The sequence below is a fragment of the Rhineura floridana genome, chromosome 5 (assembly GCF_030035675.1).
Source record: "Rhineura floridana isolate rRhiFlo1 chromosome 5, rRhiFlo1.hap2, whole genome shotgun sequence".
Taxonomy (NCBI): Eukaryota; Metazoa; Chordata; class Lepidosauria; order Squamata; family Rhineuridae; genus Rhineura; species Rhineura floridana.
This window is the reverse complement of record NC_084484.1, coordinates 76,945,953-76,960,330: the sequence shown is the minus strand read 5'-3', so window position 1 is coordinate 76,960,330 and position 14,378 is coordinate 76,945,953.

The window sequence follows — 14,378 nt, the reverse complement described above, 5'->3', positions numbered from 1 at the left end:
ATGAGACCCTGGATTGGTGATAGGTGGCTTAAGCACAGCTCTCACCAGCAGTCTGCACAAATTAGGAGGTTAGTGAAATGCTATAACAGGAGGCCTGCTGATGGCTCTGGTAAGATGTTCAGAGTTTGCCAGCAATGGGTAGCTCTCCCTGATTGCTTGGTGATAGTTAGGAGATGGTGGATGGAAATCTACCACAAATGGAATCCGTTGCTCTCTGCTCTTTGACACCTCAGTATGATGGAGGAGGTTTTCTCTGGACAGAATGGAGGCTCGGTGGATGTTGCAATTGATAATATGTGGAGAATATCCTCTTAGAAGAAGGTGTTCTTTAAGTTCACTGATCCTATATATATATACTGCCCTTCTTCTCAGCAGGAGCCCAGGGCGGCAAACAAAAGCACTAAAAACACTTCAAAACATCACAAAAACAGACATTAAAATACATTTTAAAAAAACTTTAAAAACATTTTTTTAAAAAGCTTTGAAGACATTTTTTTAATAAAGAAAGGTTAAAAAACATATTGTTTTTTAAAAAAGGTTTAAAGGCATATTAAAAAACAATTCCAACACAGAAGCAGACTGGGATAAGGTCTCAACTTAAAAGGCTTGTTGAAAGAGGAAGGTCTTCAATAGATGCCAAAAAGATAACAGAGATGGTGCCTGTCTAATATTTAAGGGGAGGGAGTTCCACAGGGTAGGTGCCGCCACACTAAAGGTCTGTTTCCTATGTTGTGCAGAACGAACCTCCTGATAAGATGGTATCTGCAGGAGGCCCTCACCTGCAGAGAGCAGTGATCGACTGGGTACATAAGGGATAAGATGGTCTTTCAGGTATCCTGGTCCCAAGCTGTATAGGGCTTTGTACACCAAAACTAGAACCTTGAACTACCTTGAACCTAGAACCACCTTTGCTGAGTGTATGAACTAGGGCTGCTAAGTCTTTCCACTTTGCACCATTCTTCACTATACAAGCAGCAAAAAACGGGTATATAGAATTAGTAAGATATTAAGGATTACTCAAAATGTTTCACCTACATTCATAACTGAGTTTAGATTACCAGAACAACATTATGGGACTTTGAGAAAGAAAAACTCATCCACTTTCATCATTATTGCCAACCTTCCCACTTTGAATGATAGTCTTTTCAGTTCTACCGCTTTTACCCTTCTCTTCAGCTTCACATTCTGATCTCTCCACTTCGTTCCAGTCAGTTGCTTCTTCATTGAAATCTACTCATCTGCAGTATCTTCTCTATTTATGTGGACTTTCCAGTTTGCCTGCACTAAGGCCAAGAAGCAGCAAGAGTCAAAGTAACTTCAAGAACCTTCGCTATTCAGGAACAACAGACATACATACAGAAACCTTGCAGCTTGGACTTGCTGTACTGCTAGGTTAACACATCATAACCCAGTGGTAGCCAATGTGTTGCCTTCCATATATTGTTGGGCTACAATTCCCATTCAGCCTAATTAAGCATGGCCAATGGTCAGGCAAGGTGGGAATTGTAGTCCAACAACATATGAAGAGCACCATGTTGGCTACTCCTGCCCATCCATTTCAAAATGGATTAAAGAGAATAAGGGAACCTGCTGCTCCAGTGCAGGCCTGCTGATAAGGGATAGGTGATGGACACAACACTATTACTTTTTAGGATTATGTAACAGCTAACTCCCTTGAAAGCTCAAGCACTTGCAAAGCATGTTGTAAACTATTGGAGCTGTGTTCTGCGCTGCGTTGCTAAGTGTAGTGGATAGTGGATTGTTCTTAATCAGCAGACCTATTTTTCTGTACATGATTATCGGTTAGCTGAATGAGTGTTTTAATGAAGTGAGAATTGAGTGGATGGAGTGATGTGGTGGGTGTAAGCAGAATGTAATTGTTTGAGCGAGTATGTGGCAGCTTGTATGTCTAGATTAGTTTTGTGTAGCATCAGTGTATATGTGAACGATTTTGATGATTGGGGGGCTTTTTGTAATATCAGAGTTTCTAGATATATATTGCAATTATGTTGCATTTTGATGTTGCATTTGACGTTTTGCATATGATTTGCTCTTGTGGTCCTTTTCTATTTTACTTTTGAACATTTATTTTACTTAAGTAGATTGTTTTGAGATATTTTTTGTTGCTTAATAATGTTATTTATAATGTGGAATTATTAGCATTAGCATTATTTAGTACTGAATATGGAATATGTATTTTTTTAACAATTATATTGATTTTGGGGGTGATATGTAAATTGCTTAGAGATTTCTGTTTAAATGTGAAGCAGTATACAAGTTAAATAAAAGAAAATAAATATATAGGATTGCAAAGTGTTCTTTATAAAAGGCTTCCCTTTGATTCTAACACCTTGAAGAACCAGATCTGGTGGTTTCTTTACCATTGTCTGTTATTCTTCATATTATTTGTAATAGTTAACTGCTTGCATTATGGACAATACATGTCAAAGAACAGGAAAAAATGTGGGTAGATATTGCCATTTCCTATACGGAATCTGTTAAACATCCATTTTTATGTGTCTTGGTGTGCATCTTCTCTATTGAGTAACCTAAAAGCATATTCTGAGTGAGAAATAGTAAGTGTTTGAGGTCCACAGAGCCATTGGAAATGGTCCTGACACTGGGATGAAGAATATCAGATTATCAGAGGTTTACAGACATAGTTTCTGAAAATGACAACAGTGATGTTTGGTGTTAGCAAAAAATAATGTACAACAGAAAGATGACAAAAATATGTATTCATTAGGTAATATAGCTTGAATAAGAAAAACTGATTGACCCAATCCACAAAGTCATTGCTTATGTTCAGATGTTCTAATGTCCCAGGCTATGGTCTGAAGGCACATAAGGCCAGCTCAGCAGGGTCAGGTCTGGTCAGTGCCTGGATGGCAGACTGCCTTGGAATATTTATTTATTTATTTATTTCATTAAACTTATAGACCGCCCCATAGCCGAAGCTCTCTGGGCGGTTTACAAGACAAGAAACATCAAAAATACAATAAACGTGTAGCAATATAAACACATTAAAAGTTTAAAATGTTAAAAAATTAAAAACAATATCAGCGCATACAAACATGTTAAAAAGCCTGGGTGAAGAGAAAAGTTTTAACCTGGCGCCGGAAAGATAGTAACGTTGGCGCCAGGCATATCTCCTCTGGGAGATCGTTCCACAGTTCGGGGGCCACCACAGAAAAAGCCTTTTTCCCCGTTGCCACCCTCCGAGCTTCCCTATAAGTAGGAACTCGGAGGAGGGTCTTTGATGATGAGCGTAGTGTACGGGCAGGTTCGTAACGGGGAAGGCGTTCCAACAGGTATTGTGGTCCTGTGCCATGTAAGGCTTTGTAGGTCAAAACCAGCACTTTGAACCGGGCCCGGAACCATATATATACCACCTTGGGTTCCATGAAAAGAAAGGTGGGGTATAAATGTAATAAATAAATAATAATAAATAATGGGATAAACTTTTCTATAAGAAGAAAGGCCCAGTAGTGGAGTACTAAGAAATTTATGCTCCTAGAGAGCTAAACTCTAAGGTCTTGTAAACAGATCTTGAAGGGGATTTAGCTCTGAGTTCCATTCAATTTGATGGGCCTTACCTCAAAGTAAATAGGATCAGGCTGCAGGACTGCTTTTTGTTGTTATTATGACTGAACAAAAATACACAGGCTTTTTTGTTCTTGTGTGTGCCTATGTACACATTTTATTAAAATAATACTCATTATGCATATCTGTTCTGAGCTGAATGAATGAGTTATTTTGACAACAATGTAATGGGGTCTGTGCACTGCAGCCCATATAAAAAAAATCCCAAGTGTTATCTTCACATTGAGGCAAGATGGATACATATAATCTTGCTGTCTTGGAGACATATTTTAACAGCTCCTGTTTTAATTAACAAATTTAATTTCAAATTATTAGGCAATGCAGGAATAAAATAGAATAGTGTGTGCCTTCTTCCATATTATTGTTATCAGTGGCACAGCAGGACTCCAGTCAGCATTAAATATGAACAATGGATAAGTTACAGGATCCATTCAGTGTGCTCAATCAAAAGGCAAGCATTTTGCTTTTACCTGATACAGTGATGGGAGGGAGAGAGGGAGGGGAAGGGGGAGGGGAAATCCTTCGCAACCTCTTCAAAGTGCAGGGAAACATATGAGGTAAACCATACTGATTACCAGTCTCAAAAAAAGGCTAACATGCAATTTGTGTTCTTTTTATGTAGATTAAATGCATTCACCACAACTCATAGAGCTTAGATTCTCAGCGGGGATTCACAGGGGTTGAGTATCAGTCAGCCACAGTCAGCTGCTGAACTGCAGGGCGGCAAAATCTACTATTGTGCATTAGAAATAGTCACTTAATCTATCTTAATGGGTAAGAAACCCATGGGACAAGTGTGCATTAAAGCCAGCAAGTTAGCTGCGACATTTAAGGAAAGCTGTAAATATATTTTTGAGATAACACTTTGAAAGGTTATTAATGAGTCTGAAATCCTCTCAACGGTCTCTTTAAACCATAGCTAGCTGTGGAGTTGCCTCTGCACTCCTCTCATCACAAGGAGAGGTGCAAACACACATTCAGTATAAGGTCAAACATATGTGAAGTAAGGAGAGAACCTTTTCTTAGTCAACACAGTTGGGTAGGAAATTCATTGTGCAAATCAAAACAAATCAAAAATCAAAATTCTCACTTTGCCAAATTTTGCGATGCTGTTTTTCAACCAAAAGTGTATACAGAAATGGATATATTAGCTGAAAGTGTGCATAAAAATATATTAGTGAATATGACATCCAAAATACATTATATTAGAGGAAATTGCTTGCCAAAATGTGTATATATGGCAGAACTGCATACAAAAGTGTACACTAGGAGAAATTGTCACTAAAATGCTGAGAAATCATCTGGAAATATTCATATTGAAAAGATGAGAAAATGAGAGAAACCAAAATTAACAGGTTCATTCCTGGAGTTAGGCATGCTAACTCCAGCCTTGGTCAAATCCAGCAAGCTGATGCTTTTGTTCTTATGTAAGAAAAGCCCTAGTGGCAGAGTACTAAAAAATGCCAGATTATGGGTTATAGACAAAATGCACAGTCTCATCCTTACACAATATTCTGTTTTAGATTACACAAAAGAGTGCAGATCCAGATGCTCGGGGGGGGGAGTGAGTGAGTGTCAAATAAAAAGGGAATAAGAAAATTTTGTCAAAGTAACAAGACTCCTGTGGCACCTTAAAAAACCAGCAGATTTATTATGGCATAAGCTTTTGTGGACTTGAATCCACCTCACCTTAATTGTCCATTTGAATGACATTGCTACAGATAGTATTCATTTCCATCTGACATCACTGTTTACTTTTTTATTATTACTCATAGCATAGTTTATATAAATATCTGCCAACTAATAAGAACACTTCATACATCTAATGAAGTAGACTCTAGGCCAGGGGCAGGGAAACTTTTGCAGCCTGAACAGGCTGTCATTCCTCCAGCAGGTTACCAATAAGCAGACACAAAGTTGGCATCAGAAATGGCAATACCCAGAAACCAGTAGGAGAACATTTCAACCTACTAGGACACTCTGCGACTGACCTTACAGTGGCCATCCTTGAGCAAAAGAACTGCAAAGGGACATGTCCGTACAAAACCAATGTGCCACTGCTGAATTACAATTTATCAGTCAAATCAACTTGTGTCACCTGTGGCTTGAATTGAGATTGTGGATATTTATCATACCTGTCAAAGACTTGTCCCCCTGGGGTTCCTTGTCCTTAGTTCTCCAAGGGGGCCCTTTGCTTCCGAGAACAGTCCCACTCCTTCGGGCTGCTGTTTCTCAAGCAAATACTCTTCCTCTTTCAGGAGTAATTAATCTTAGTAGGCCGCCACTACCCTTCCTCTGGTGTTCTTCCTCTGAGGGAAGGGACCTCAGAGCCCAACGTGAATTATAAGGGATTAACCCTCATCAATTCATAGCAACAGTAGCATTCAGCAGTCAAAGGACTAGATTTACAATCTTCAATTCCAAGCCAATACACACTATTTGTAAAGGGATAGTTTATTAAGAGGTAAACAACTTGGTATATACAAAGAGAACAGTGGTTTGATTCCTTAAAGCTATCAGCCTCTGATGGGTTATACGAGGCACATTGGCATAACAAAAGAGAAGATGTTCAATACAGACAAAAGAAAACAACATAAAGTCTTATCTAAGCTAGGTTCCTATACTTACTGCAGAGTTGCCCCTTTTCCTTGAAAGGCTTCCTCTGTCATATTTCAGCAAGTCCCGGTAGATGGAATAAGGGAACTGACTTTTAGGATTGCCCTTCCTTTCTTTATGGAGTTTAACAGTGATCAAAGAGGGGGGAAAGCAAATAGTCATCTCCCGCCCCTGCAGGGGTCTACTCCTTTGAAGTCTTTTACAGATAAGGGTGCTAGATATTGTCACCCAGAGGTTCTGATCTACAACACCCCCTCTTCCTGACTTCTAATCCCAGGAAGTTGATAAGGGATAACAGCTAGTGATCAGTGGCATCCCTTTGTCCGGTTGTAAATTGCCTTTCTGACCCAGGACTGCGGATCTTTCCCAGTAGGGAGTCCCAGTTAATCATGGGTGCCCAGAATCCTCTCTGGTGCCCCATTTCAGCTTGACCAAAGTTAGCTATTCTTGACAATACCATATGTGTTAATTAGCTTACCAATTCCAGGATGCTTGGGTTATCACCCACAGTGCCAACTGCCAATATTTTGCTTTTATTTTGCTTCCCTGTATTCCCAGAAACATACACCAAACCACGTGCATATATGGATGTTCACATGTTACTGTAAACAAGTGTACACAAATAGTTGAGCTGTACACCGAAACTATTTTGGTTTCAGAACCTTGGACAGCTGCTTCAAAGTTCAGACTAATACCCTGAGCGGATTCACTGCCCCACTGACATCGGAGCTACCAATCTCCACTGTCAATAAGTGTACATTCTTTCATACAAATATTTGTACAGGTGTAGAGAAAGCTTATACATGTGTCCAGTGTACACGTGAAGAAGCCTACTACGTTTGCCAATTGAGGATACACTTAGTAAGTTTATGCCATAATAAATTTGTTCACCTTTAAGATGCCACAAGACTTCTGGCTGTTTTTGCTGCAGCAGACTAACACAGCTGTCCCATTAGAAATAAAAACAAACACATGCAAGTCCAATGACGCAACTAGTGCTACATTCATACAGGAAAAATCCAATGTTCTAGAGATAGAAATTAAAATACAAAGTTGCTGATGGTTTGACTTTAGGCACTACAGTGTATCTCAGATGGAGATATAGGAAGATGCAGAGAGCTTACATGGCAAACAAGATTGGCTTAATTTTTTTAAAAAAACTACGGTGGTCAAATTAGAAGGGTAGAATTAAACCTATAAGTCTCTTTCATGGCTGATTGGCCAGATCCAGCAGGTGGAGAGGTTGCAACTATTCCAGATTCTGGTGCACTAGAAATATTTATTTATTTATATCCCGCCCTTCCTCCCAGTAGGAGCCCAGGGCGGCAAAGAAAAGCACTAAAAATACTTTAAAACATCATAAAAACAGACATTAAAATATATTAATACAAAACATCTTCAAAAACAGTTTTTTTAAAAAAGGATTTAAAAACTCATTTTTTAAAATAAAAATAAGTTTACAACACATTAAAAAGCAATTCCAGCACAGATAAAGACTGGAAGAAGGTCTCTACTTAACAGGCTTGTTGAAAGAGGAAGGTCTTCAGTAGGCACCAAAAACACAACAGAGATGCTGCCTGTCTAATATGTAAGGGGAGGGAATTCCAAAGGGTAGATGCCACCACACTAAAGGCCCATTTCCTATGTTGTGTGGAACAGACCTCCTGATAAGATGTTATCTGCAGGAGGCCCTCACCTGCAGAGCGCAGTGATCAACTGGGTATATAAGGGATAAGACTATCTTCCAGGTATCCTGGTCCCAAGCTGTATAGGGCTTTGTACACCAAAACTAGAACCTTGAACTTAGTCCGCTAACTAATAGGTAGCCAGTGCAATTCTTTTGGCAGCGATACCCTGCCTCAGTGAGCAGTCTTGCCGCCACATTTTGCACCGACTGCAGCTTCCAGACCAACCTCAAGGGTAGCCCCACACAGAGCACATTACAGTAATCCAGCCTGGAGGTTACCAGTGCATGGACAACAGTGGTCAGGCTATCCTGGTCCAGAAACAGCCGCAGCTGTCTTATCAGCTGAAACTGGTAAATGGCACTACTAGCCACTGAGGTCACCTGGGCCTCTAGCGACAAAAACAAATTGAGGAGCACCCCCAGACTATGAACCTGCTCTTTCAGAGGGAGTACAACCCCATCCAAAGGAGGCAACTGACTAATTATCCAAACTCACCAACCCACAGCGTCTCTGTCTTGCTAGGATTCAGACTCAGTTTATTGGCCCTCATCCAGGCCACTACCAAGTGCAGGAAGCACTTGCACGGCCTCTTCCAACTCAGATGTTCCAGGGAAATAGAGCTGGGTATCATCAGCGTACTGCTGATACCTCACCCCAAATTTGATTGTCCTTTTCCAATTTGTCTGAAGCAGACAAAATGAGAAACTTCAGAAGCAATAATTTACTATGCCTTTTCCAATTCACTGAAGCACTTACGAATATAACCCAGAGTCTTCTGATATTCTCTTTGCTGCTATGCCACCATTTTCATACAGAACAAAGGAGCTGCTGTTTAAATCTGTAACTGCTACACAGTTCTCAGTGGTAGTTAATTTAGAGTATATACAAAGGCTTAACTCTTTGAATTCCTTTCACACCTTTTCCTGAGCCAATATACTTCCCTATGATGAATTATTTTATGAGTTTAATAGCATCCTGCTGTTCTTTCTTTACTATTCTTGATTAGCTCATTCAGCTTGTGCTGTTGCTGTCAGTGTTGTTATTTTATTTCCTTCAAGAAGCTCTTACATTGGGCTCCCATACAATCACTTATTTAGACACTGACTGGGATGAGTCCTGCTTAGTTTTCAAAATGAAAATATGCCCTCATATTTGAGCCCCTTTATTGATGGTAGTGGATGGGACTGGATTTTAATGTAGCAAATTTCTGTGGCTATTTTTGAAAATGGACTTTAGAATAAAAATTCTGCCTCTGAAACATTGACTGTAAGAATGATAATCAATATTTTCTTTTAAAACATCTATATTTCCTTCAAAACTTTAAAAATATCAATATATTTTTTCTGAGCAAACTCCCCTCAAATCTGTAAAAGCAGTGGCTAGCAGATACAGAACGAACTCAAATTGATGTCAGCCTGTTAGGTCAACAGAATGCTTTTGAACCAACACCGGCCAATGGATCCCAGCCCTACCAGATGGAGGCTTCCAAAGAAGTAGACAAATGATTTGGTGGGAGGACAGAGAGCCATCACAGGTATACCTAAAGTCCTAAACTTATTCTGGCCTTAGATATGAATTGCAAGAACTGTCCAACAAGGGACAGATATTTTATGAATGAAACCAGATATTTTATGAATGAAATTGTTATGCCAGTCCCATCAAATCCCATCAAGATGAATAGGATTTATTCACCAACATTTGCTTGCTTTGTTTTGTTTTTTTAACTGTTATTGTTATTTTAACTGTTATTTTAACTCGTTTTAAATGATGTTGTAACCTGCCCTAGGATCAACTGATGAAAGGTAGGTTAAAAAAACCCTGCTTTTACATTCCTGACATGTTAGAGAGAGAGAATGCCAACCCTGATAAAAAAGAAATAATCTCAGCATATGCAGTTTCACATTAAAACCCACTTAAATCATAGCACCATCATGACAACAGTAAAACAGAGTTCACTTCTGCTGCCCTGATGCTAAACACATTCACTTGGGAATAAACACCATTTTATTGTCCATTTTTTATTGTAGAAAAGGAGAATATATATTTTATATTTTTGCCCCCTTACTATAAAATATATATAGTTAAAAATAAGAAGTATACATCAGGTACTGATGTTGGATTTGCAACTGCCTCTATCATCTGGTGCTCCCTGGATGATTATAGTGAGGGGATTTGGACTGCAGGGCCCTGGACTTTACCCCATTCAGCCCTAGCTGTACCACTGGCCAGCACCCAGTGTATTTAAGAGCTCAGTTTTAATTTTAAATGGTTAGATTCTTACTCCACTCTTTCCATCTACTCCATTGTTTCAAAAATATTAAACCAAAATAGAAAAGTGCAGCAATGCAATAAGTACAGAGGATGAAACCAGGAATTCACTTTCCTCCATATTAGGGCAATACCTTTATTAGGCCAACTAAAACTCCAAAATGCATATTAGCTTTATATTTTCAAGAGGGGAGTAGCGATTTGGTGACACTGCATTTCATCTCAGAAAGGGGAAAGAGCACTCTGATTCACCTTGATATTTAACTCTAGTACAGAGTGGATTCACACCCCTATTAAATGTGTGCCTTTATCAAAAAAAGATTTTTTCAGAAGAAGGTCAAAAAATCACCCTCCAAGAAGAATTATTTTCAAATGTTTTACTTATTTAAAACTGATGACAGTTTGAGGTTCACACTTCTCTTTGTCTTTGATATGTTGGAACCACTAGACATGTTTGAGAAATAAGCTGACTTTCAATGTTCTAGTGTGGACTAGAATAATCCTGGTTATTTCCCCTTGATATTTTTTGTCATGCAGACACACAAGTGTGCACAGATGCAACAGTGGTCTTTACAAAGGTATTCAAGGATGTTAAGCTGCAATGACTTTATATATGTTCTTTCCAAAAACAATACTGTATGCACATTAATGGACAAAGAAGCACTGAAGTCCAGGTGCATTGCAACACTCAGTGTTTTATTGTTCACAGTTCAGTGCTCAGCAAGTTCAAGAAATGGATTCATAAGGCAACACTCCGCCAATCTGTGTTTGGATCCCAAGTGTGTCATCTGTAATTTACAACCAATTTAAACAGCATTAACAGTCTTCTCCTTGTGGGAATTGGAATTTGCATCCTACTACTGAATTAAACACCAATTGATTTTTTTTCTATAGCGGATGTAATGCTCTTTAAATCTTGTTTTGAATAATAAAAGTGCCTGTTCACGAACGTGGAAGCAATATGGGTCCCAGATCTAATTGAACTAAAGTAGGTTAGAGACACAGTTTTGTTGGCTGTAAGTTGGATTATTAATACATCCAGATTTCATCATGTTGTTAAAAAATAAATCTTTCCCCTAAGTGAAACCAAGTCACTCATAGGTAGATTTCCTTCAAGTAATCAGGAACATAATAGACAGCTAAGTTCCTATCTTCTGAAACAAAGGGCAGACAGCAGCCTGGAGAAAACATTACATTCCGTGACCTCTTCGAGAGTATCATTGTGGAACGTGCTACTCCTTAGTGATTTATGCCAGTCAACAGAAGCAAATTGGACAAAAATAATTGTGCTGGCTTCTTTTTGCCTCATTTGCATAATGTTAATAGTTGATTCTGAAAATAAGGTTAGTTCCAGTTATGACTTCCAGGGTAAACATGTTTAATTATTTGGAATTCCAGTTAACTGCATATTCCTTCAGCTGCCTTTTTAATGGATGGTATCTGTGTGTATGTGATTAGTGCATTTGAAAACACAAGTCTAAGATTCAGAATATTGATATATATATGGGGGGTGCAGATTGTAAGGGGCCGTGAAAACAAATGCCATATTTATTTAATTATTTTGACAATTTATATACTGCTTAATTATGATGGTCTCTATGCAGTGTACAAGTAACAAAACAATACCATAAAGATAAAAATTAATTAAAACTATAAACACGGAATTGAGTTAAAATGCCTGCTGAAATAACAAGTGTTCAGTGGGTGCCATAAGTTCAACAGGGAGTGGGCCTGTCTGACCTCAGCTAGAAGGGAGTTCCATAAAATTGGGCTCACAGTATTGCTCACGCAACTCTTGGTGAATATGAGCCATGAATCTGAGATATGGGGGGCCACTAACAGTGACTCCCTGAAGATCTCACTGATCAAGCAGGGATATAAGGAATCAGTTGATCCTTAAGGGATCCTAGACCCAAGTTGTTATGGGCCTTGTAAATTAATACAAGAAACTTGAACCTGGCCTGGTAGCGTATGGGCAGCCAGTGCAAGCTTGTAAACACTGGAGTTATGTGCTGGCAATAGTCTGCTCCCATCACAGTCTAGACGCAGCATTTTGCACCAGTTGGAGCCTCCAGAGCAGGCCCAAGAGTAGCCCCACATATATTTATTCATCACTATATTCCTTATTAAAGATGGAGTTTTTATCCATAATTGCCCTTTAAATTTCCACACAAACAATTCATGTACTTGGAGCTTATTATATTTTAAAACATGATGTAACCCACTTGTGGAAAACAGGTTATACATTTAAAGGCAAAAAGGCAGCAGTTCTATACACATTTATATGGAAGTAAGGCTGCATACACACCATACATTTAAAGCACATTATTCCCCCCCCAATCCTGGGAACTGTAGTTTTTAAGGGCGCTGGGAACTGTAGCTCGATGAGATTGCACTGTAAAATTCTTTCTTTGTTTTTCTCCCACTTTTCTGTATAAAATATTCAAAGCAGTTAACAGAACCAATTTACTATAAAACACAAACTATTTAAAATTCTTACAATAATCATTGTATGGAAACACATATAAAAGAAGCAACAACATCAAAAATGACATCAGCAGATCAAAGTCATATACAGCAATCAGTTAAGAAACTAAATGCCTGCTGGAATAAATTGTTTTTATCTTGAGTGGACTGCAAAAGGCAGCACATGATGGAGGCTAGGCAGATCTTCCCATACATGAAGGGCAGGGTATGTGGTATATGCCGTGTAAAGGTTTAAAAGGAGATTGACTGCAACCATTGTTCCTTCTGTGACTCGGGGATTTATCAGCCCTTAAGTTGCTCTTAAAATACTTGGAAGAAACAAATCACCAGGAACAAATGGCATACCAACAGAGTTGCTACAAGCTACTGAGACTGAATCTGTCCAAAGTTTGACAAAAATTTGTCAAGAAATATGGAAAACTAAACAACGGTCCACAGACTGGAAGGGTTCAATATACATCCCAATTCCAAAGAAAGGGGATCCCAGGGAATGCAGCAATTATTGAACTATTGCCTTAATGTCCCATGCAACCAAAGTAATGCTCAAGATTCTACAACAAAGGCTCTTACCATATATGGAGCGAGAAATGCCAGATGTCCAAGCTGGATTTAGAAAGGGAAGAGGCACCAGAGATACGTTGGATAGTGGAAAGGAGCAAGGAATTTCAGAAGAAAATCACCCTGTGCTTTATAGATTACAGCAAAGCCTTTGACCATGTAGATCATAAAAAACTATGGAATGCTTTAAAAGAAATAGGGGTGCCGCAGCATCTGATTGTGCTGATGCGCAACCTATACTCTGGACAAGAGGCTACTGTAAGGACAGAATATGGAGAAACCGATTGGTTCCCAATAGAAAAGGGTGTGAGACAGGGGTGTATTTTATCACCCTATTTGTTTAATCTGTACGCAGAACATATCATACAGAAAACAGGACTGGACCAAGATGAAGGAGGTGTGAAAATTGGAGGGAGAAATATCAATAATTTAAGATATGCAGACGATTCCATACTACTAGCAGAAACCAGTAATGATTTGAAATGAATGCTGTTGAAAGTTAAAGAGGAAAGCACAAAAGCAGGACTACAGAACATCAAAAAGGCTAATGACAACAGAAGATTTATGTAACTTTAAAGTTGACAATGAGGACATTGAACTTGTCAAGGATTATCAATACCTTGGCACAGTCATTAACCAAATGGAGACAACAGTGAAGAAATCAGAAGGCGGCTAGGACTGGGGAGGGTAGCTATGAGAGAACTAGAAAAGGTCCTCAAATGCAAAGATGTATCACTGAACACCAAAGTCAGGCTCATTCAGACCATGGTATTCCCGATCTCTATGTATGGATGTGAAAGTTGGACAGTGAAAAAAGCAGATAAGTGAAAAATCAACTTCTTTGAAATGTGGTATTGGAGAGCTTTGCGCATACCATGGACTGCTAAAAAGAGCAATCATTGGGTGTTAGAACAAATTAAACCAGAACTGTCACTAGAAGCTAAAATGATAAAACTGAGTTTATCATACTTTGGATGCATCATGAGAAGACATGATTCACTAGAAAAGACCATAATGCTCGGAAAAACAGAAGTGAGTAGAAAAAGAGGAAGGCCAAACAAGAGATGGATTGATTCCATAAAGGAAGCCACAGACCTGACCTTACAAGGTCTGAACTGCATGGTTCATGACAGATGCTCTTGGAGGTCACTGATTCAT